Source organism: Cricetulus griseus, chromosome 2, assembly GCF_003668045.3.
Source record: "Cricetulus griseus strain 17A/GY chromosome 2, alternate assembly CriGri-PICRH-1.0, whole genome shotgun sequence".
Classification (NCBI taxonomy): domain Eukaryota; kingdom Metazoa; phylum Chordata; class Mammalia; order Rodentia; family Cricetidae; genus Cricetulus; species Cricetulus griseus.
This window is the reverse complement of record NC_048595.1, coordinates 447,914,117-447,921,153: the sequence shown is the minus strand read 5'-3', so window position 1 is coordinate 447,921,153 and position 7,037 is coordinate 447,914,117. Positions and strand designations below refer to the sequence as shown.

General features: G+C 38.8%; 1 non-coding gene across 1 annotated transcript; it reads right to left on the bottom strand.

The window, feature by feature from the left end:
* Positions 1-1,057: 1,057 nt before the first annotated feature.
* Trnak-cuu lies at positions 1,058-1,130 on the bottom strand. Its single transcript has one exon. It is a non-coding gene; the product is annotated as a tRNA-Lys (tRNA).
* Positions 1,131-7,037: the final 5,907 nt, after the last annotated feature.

The following is a 7,037-nucleotide window of genomic DNA, read 5'->3' as shown; positions in this document are numbered from 1 at the left end:
TCTGCTAGACAAAAAGAATTCAGAAGTCCATGAACTCAGTCTTCCTCAGGGTAGACCAGAAGATCCTAGACAAATATATTCTGAATGTGCTCAGAGTTGCCAAGGAGAGGATCTAGACCTCTACATGCTCTTAGTTATTCTAAGCCCCTGCCCTACTGCATCTATGTTGATTTTATATTTCAGGGCTTCCTGACTATGATGCCGATAATCTCAGCATGCATAGGGTGAGCTTCTAGAGTGTCTCATGCCCAAAATGAGAGGAGGTACTCCTTTGTGACTCTGTCATGAGCTCTAGGGCCTGAGTTCAAGGTGCTGGAATCACTTCTATTCCCAGATAGCATTCTGACACAGAAAATCCCATCTTGAGCTCAGTGAATCTGGGATGATTTCTGTATTTTTACCCTACCTAGATCAAAAGGTGTGGCAGAACAAGTAGGGCAGATGGTTGTTAGGATGCAAGATGGAAGGTCTGGTTGGGGGATCTGTCCCTTGCCAAGGAATGGAAGTAGGGAGGTGTCAGAGTTGAATGGTATGGAAAGATCCAGCCTAGTGTGACACCACCATTCCCTAGTCCAGGGATACAGAAATATGTGAATGGATAAATGGAGCTGAGCATAAGCAAGCAGGCAAGTAGGCAAACAAGCAAGCAGGCAGGCAGGCAGGCAGGCCAGCAAGCAGGCAAGCAGGTAAACAGGCAGGCAAGCAAGCAAGCAGACAGGCAAGCAAGCAAATAAGCACTTATGCATTCATTTATCTCTGCTCTATTTGAAGTTCTAGCCTTGAGTTCCCTAAAATGTTGATTGTAGGGAGACACTGTAACCACACCTCCTAAGGGCTGGCTACAGTTGTGCCTGACCATGCCTGTCAAGGCGTGGTCAAGGTGAGGTCAGAATGACCTCTCAAGTGACCACGAGCACATGGGACACTCTCTTCCCCTTTGGCTGCCCCTTCTCTGGCCTCCCTGCCTTGCTGCCCCTGGGCACACTCTGGCTTGCATTTGGCTGGTATTTATCTGAATAAAGTTATCTTGACCCTACAAGCTTTTTCCTTCACTTGGTGCCCAACGTGGGGCACGAACCCACGACCCTGAGATTAAGAGTCTCATGCTCTTCCGACTGAACTAGCCGGGCCTCTTAAAAAGAGTCCTTTGTTGTTGTTTTTTCCGCTTTTGCTGAGTCAGGAAATCTCTTTTAAAGCAACTACTCGAGTCTCTGCTTGTCTCTAGTAAAACAGAGACCACCCAAGAAAATGCTGCTAACAAGAAGCCGTGCTTGTCTCTGATCTTCTGATGCTAAAATCCCTTTTTAGGCTTTTGTAAAGTTTACGTGGAAGTTTGTAACACTACCTCCAGCTGCCCGGGTTCTGCTGCTGTTTAACTAGTCTCAGGAAGGCAGCTTGTGGCTCAGAATCCTAACCCTAGAACTCTCCAGGGCTGCAGGGCATCTCGGGAGTGTGGAGTCCAACCCCCTAGAGTGCAGGGACAGCGAGATCATATAGAAGCTGCTCCAATGCCTTTCAGCGGCCAGACAGGGCCAGCTGTGGTGGCAGGTTTCCCTGTTCCTCTGGGAACCTTGGGGCATGGGGTCATCCCGCTCACTGACACCAGGTGATCTATAATCTGGAATTGTCACCTGAAGTGTGCCTCTCTTTATTACCTTAAATTGATTTGGGCAGATTATTTTGTCACAACAGAAATGAAAGTCAGATAGTTTGTTCCTATTTTAAAAAGATGTTTCTGTATTAGTTTTCTTGTTCTTGTGATAACTGACAAAGGCAACTTACAGAAAGAAGTTTCTTATTCTGACTTAGAGTTTAGAGGGTACAGTCTATCTTGGCAGAGAGGATTTGGCAATGGGTGTGGCTTGGTCACATTTCTATGAATCAGAAAACAGAGAGACCTGGACTGGTGTGGGGGTTGAGCAATAGCCACTCACCCTCTTTACTCTAGTAGACCCCCCCAATGGTTCTTCAAGCTCTCCAAATAGTGCCACTAGCTGGAGACTAAGTGTCAAACACATGGGTCTGTGGAGAACATTTTATATCCAAACCTTAGCATGCTACCCCGGCCTCAACAGGCTCATTGTCACCATATAATTCAGTTTGCAACCCATCTGACTTAAAAACTCTCCCAGTTCTTACCATTTTTAACAGTTCAAAGTCTCTTCTGAGCCTCAAGTCTTACAGTTCCTATAGTGCAATGCATTTTCTGAGACTCAAGGTAAACTTCCAACTGTGAGCACCTTTAAAGTAGTAATAATTTTAAAAGTTAGATACTTTCAGTATACAATGACACAAAATAAACATTTTCATTACAAAATGGAGTTATGGGGGCAGACTCAATGAAGAATGGACCAAAATTAAGACAAATACTTACTACATGAGCATTAAATCCTGCACCTACTGATCTATCTTCTGGAACTTAAGTCTGTGCTCCAGTGGGCCCTGTATATTATACACCTGTGATGTCTCTATTAGGCCAGCTCCTCTTTATTCCTTCAGGTTTCTTTAGCATATGTTCCGTAGTGCTAGTATCTCCAATATTCTGGAGTTTCTTTTTTATTTTATTGGGTTACAGGCAATTAATAGACTACATTGACAACAAATGGAGGCCAAGAGATGGCAAAGATTCAGTATTTGGTGAGATGACTCCTAAAACTTTCCCTAACTAAAGAAAATAATGTCATAAGATCAAATAAACTGTAAGAAACAAGTAAAACAAACAACAATAAACTTGGATCTAGAAAAATGATAGTCCAACAACAAAATATCAAAGTAAAAATCAGGTTTAAAGCTCCTGGATAGTTACCTCTTGTGGAGGGAGAAATACAATGGGACCATCAACTGCAGAACATAACAGGGCTTCTTCTATGTTTACAGAATAAAACTTCAGTCCATTGTTTTCTGTCTAGATAAGCTGTCAATCAAGAATGAAGCAAATGCTTGACATTTCTGAAATGGCCAGCCTAAAGAGTTTCCAATCCACACATAGACCATAGTTAACTTCACAAAATGGAAAATGAGCAAAACACACAATGTACTAGAACAACAGAAACCCAGAACTTGACAAAATCAATTGGTGAATTTATATCTGTGCAGTTGAAATATGAGTCTAGCTCTCTCATTAAAATGTTCTTGTTAATAACAATTTAAGTGGGACAGTAACATGGGGAGTGGAGTTAAGTACTACTGGCATCCTTATCTAAATAAGGATCAGGACGTAGAATAATGAGGGTTTGGGTAGAAAAATTTATAGCTAATTGCATGTTATAATTAAATACCTAAGATTAAATGGCAGCAGACACTAAAGAATGCATAGGCATAGGATTGAGAAGGGAATTAGCTAGTGTATGCCTGTGGTACCAACACTTGGGGAGGCTTAGCCTGAAGAATTGGAAGGTCATGAGCTCAAGGTCAGCCAGAGCTGTGTGGTGAGGAACTGTTTTTTTTTTTTTTTTTTTTTTAAAAAAAAAAAAAAAACAGATGGGGATACAGTTCAATGATAGAATACTTGCCTAGCCTGTGCATAGCTCTGTACAAGACTGCCACCCTCCTCCTATAAAACAAATGAACAAAAACAAAACAACAGAAATGAACATGAATCACAAAACTGAAGAAGCAAGATGTAAGTGAAAATATGCCTTAAATGCTAATAGTATAAATAAATTTAGTTTCTTAATGTGTGACAGACAAGGTTAAAAAAAATCCAGCTTTATGATACGTACAAGTACAAAGTGGTCTTCCAATATGGAAAGTAGTATTTAAAGTGAAAGATAGTGGCATTAGTGACATTTCACAATACAAGGAGCAGCCAGCCCATCAAGTAGATACATTTTTTTTCCATTCACAATATAGCCTTAAAACAGAAATGAAATCTAAACAGACATTCAGATAGTTGAACAGGTAAATTCATAATGACAGATTCAAAGATGTTCTACCAGAAGTAGGTAACTTCTGATGTAACATTGGTAATGACATATAGTAGCCCTTTGTGTGCTCTTTGATAATATCTTCACAGTTACTTCTTGGGATGCTAACTGGCAGTTGCTTCCAGTTGCAAAGTACCAAAACATTTATGAAACTAATGAGTTGCTAAGTTGTGTGGGTGAGCAAGAATGGAGCCAGAAAATTGTAGCATTTGCATATACTTTCAAGATATTTAAATTAGTATAAACTTTCTGTGCCAGAACTTGGCAATGTTTTAAAAAAAACATCTTGTAACTTTGCATACATTCTTATTCAGTATTTATAATTCTAAAAAGTTTTGTTAACAATATAATTATGCAAAATGCATCTAAATATTCATAAGGCTGCCCACCATGGAGCTATATGTAATGGAAAATAATCTAAATATCCTGAAGATAAGGAATTAATTAAAATGTATTTTTAGTGATATGATAAATAGTATGTGAAATTAATTTGCTCAGTTGATATTTGATAGTTTTAGCAAGCACATTTAGAGTTAGAAAGACAATGCTTTATAGACTTAAGAATTTCCTCCAACTAGGAACATGGTGCCAGAATCAAGCTATAAGTAATCACAGACCATATAAGAAATAAAAGAAGATGTAGCATTTATGAGCCAGACCTAGTATAAAAGAATTCTAATGTCAGAGAAAAAAATGTTCACTGTATGCTATATAGGGGAAAAGGTAGAATTACTCAGGAATACACATTATTGGTTAAATTATCTTTAAAGCATAATCATGTTGACATATAGGTAGACAAAAATGTTAGTATGAATGTTAAATTGTTTTGTTTTCAGTTTATATCATTTTGTGGTTTTCTTTACTATGTTGAGTTATTAATATAACAGTTAAAAAATAAGATTTGTATGCTATGACCTGCATGGCTTTAAAGATTGACTTAACTAGGATAATGAGGGAATGAAGAAAGGACAGACACAGCTACATGGAGAGAAAAGCTGGGATCAGGTGGGCTATGCACTTGCATGGAGACACACCAGTAGGAGCCTAGAAACTCATCCTATTTATTTTACATACATGAATTGAGGAAATGGTTTTATTATATACAGCTGAACGAAAAAGCAGACTTAGCTAATCTTTGTAGGAGGCTTTTATAGAGTAGCAGTTTCATGTTACAGTCAGCCAGGAGAAAGAAAATGTGGTCAATACTTTAAGGACACACTGCCCACATTTCCACAAGAACCAGGGGAGGGCTTTGCCATCCCCACGGGGTCCTTGACATGACCATACCCATCCTGTGTCAACAACACACATTGCTTCATGACTTCATCCCCTCCTCATTTGTACTTTCTATTTAAACTTCAACATTTAAGAATTTTTCCATGCTTTGAATCAATTTCTCCTTAACTATTCCAAGCATTTGGATCGTCCTTGAGTGCACATATCAAAATTTGATATTTTCTAGGATAATCTGTGTATGTGCACCCTTCTCAACATGACTGGAATTTCTGGAGGGCAGTGATCCATCCTACTCAACGCAACTAGATTTCTTTTAATAGATGCTGTGACCTATTTTGTTGAGTTGAACTGAATTAACTCTTGGAACACGCTTTCATCTCATCTCAGCTGCAATAAATCTATAAAGCCTCTGCTCAAGTACTGGGTCAGTAATTGGAAAACTGAATGCAGGTGGTGATAAAACTCTGAGGCTTCACTGAATTCCAACCTCGTGTTAGGCTCTTTCCAGATATTTTCAATCTGTGCAAGCAAAGGTAGATATTTTACTTCTACTAGAGTTTGCTAAGATGGATATTTTCTCTAAGATAGACTACTTAGGTGGTAATTTTCCAATCTTTCTGTATCAGAGGAGACATTCATCTTTTCAAAGGCCCTTGAAGCTGGCAGATATAGATGGTTTTCATCTCTGAACACCATAACTATGATGTGCCATTGTTGAGAAAGAATGAACTGGAAATAACTGCTGTTATAGACAAAATATTTAGTGGTCCAGACAAGCTGTTCCCTAATCTCCTATCTTGGTCTGTCTCTTCAGGAGTCATTTGTGATAGAAGGTATGCAAACTAGGAGAAATTTTAAGGCAGCAGGAGAAGAGGAGTAACAGGAATTTCAGGACATTCATAATACAACAGAGAACCCAAGAAGCCAGCTTGAGCCTTAAAAAGAGGCCTGGAGTTGAAGGTAGAAGCATCATTATCTCCAGGAGAATGAAGCTAAATACTCTTCATCAGATAATTTTTTCTTATGCTTAACAGTTATAGAGCAATAAATTGCTGTGCTGAGGTCGTTCATTCCCCTTGCCTTGCTTTTATGTTGGTGATTACAAAGTCATTTCAGGGAAGAAATGGGCCTTCTTATTAATGATTGATGGGGGGAATCCTTCTGTGTATATGTTTGTCTTATTAGTTGATAAATAAAGCATTGTTGGCCAATAGTGGAGCAAGTTAGGCAGTACTAGAAGAGAAGGAGGATTCTGGGAAATATAGTAAAGAGGGGAGTTGCCATGTGATCCAAGGAAGACAGGATGCTAAGGCTGGCGTCCTTGATAAGTCTTTATAAAATTAATGGTTATGGTTGATACTTAAGACAGAGCTAGCAAATAAGAAATCCTAGTCATTGGCCAGCAACCATATAAGACTCTGTATGTTATTTGGGGGCCCTAACGTGGCAGCAGAACTCAGGCAGCTGGTGGAAAGAGTTATCGTTACAAATGATCTGCAAAAAAGAGAAAAGTACATGCCTTCCTGGGTAAAGCATTTCTAAGTTGAACAATGCTTGCTTTAAACACCAAAGGAAACATATTTTTATTTATACAAATATATTTTTCATATGTATATGATAGAAAAATTGAATCCTCTGCTCTTGTGTTCTATGCTTCATAGATGAAAGATTATTGATTTCAATTCTCAGTATTAGAAAACTTCTTGTATATGGCAACTGGCACCAGTGTCAGAGTTGTAATTATTAGGGAAATGCCCCTAAGAGATTTAGATGACTCTAGTCTTTGTCCTTACTGTAAGTTAAGGTAATTATTTGGCAGCTACATGAAATAGGATGACTTAAATTTATGCAAACACAACACCAACAAAATTAATG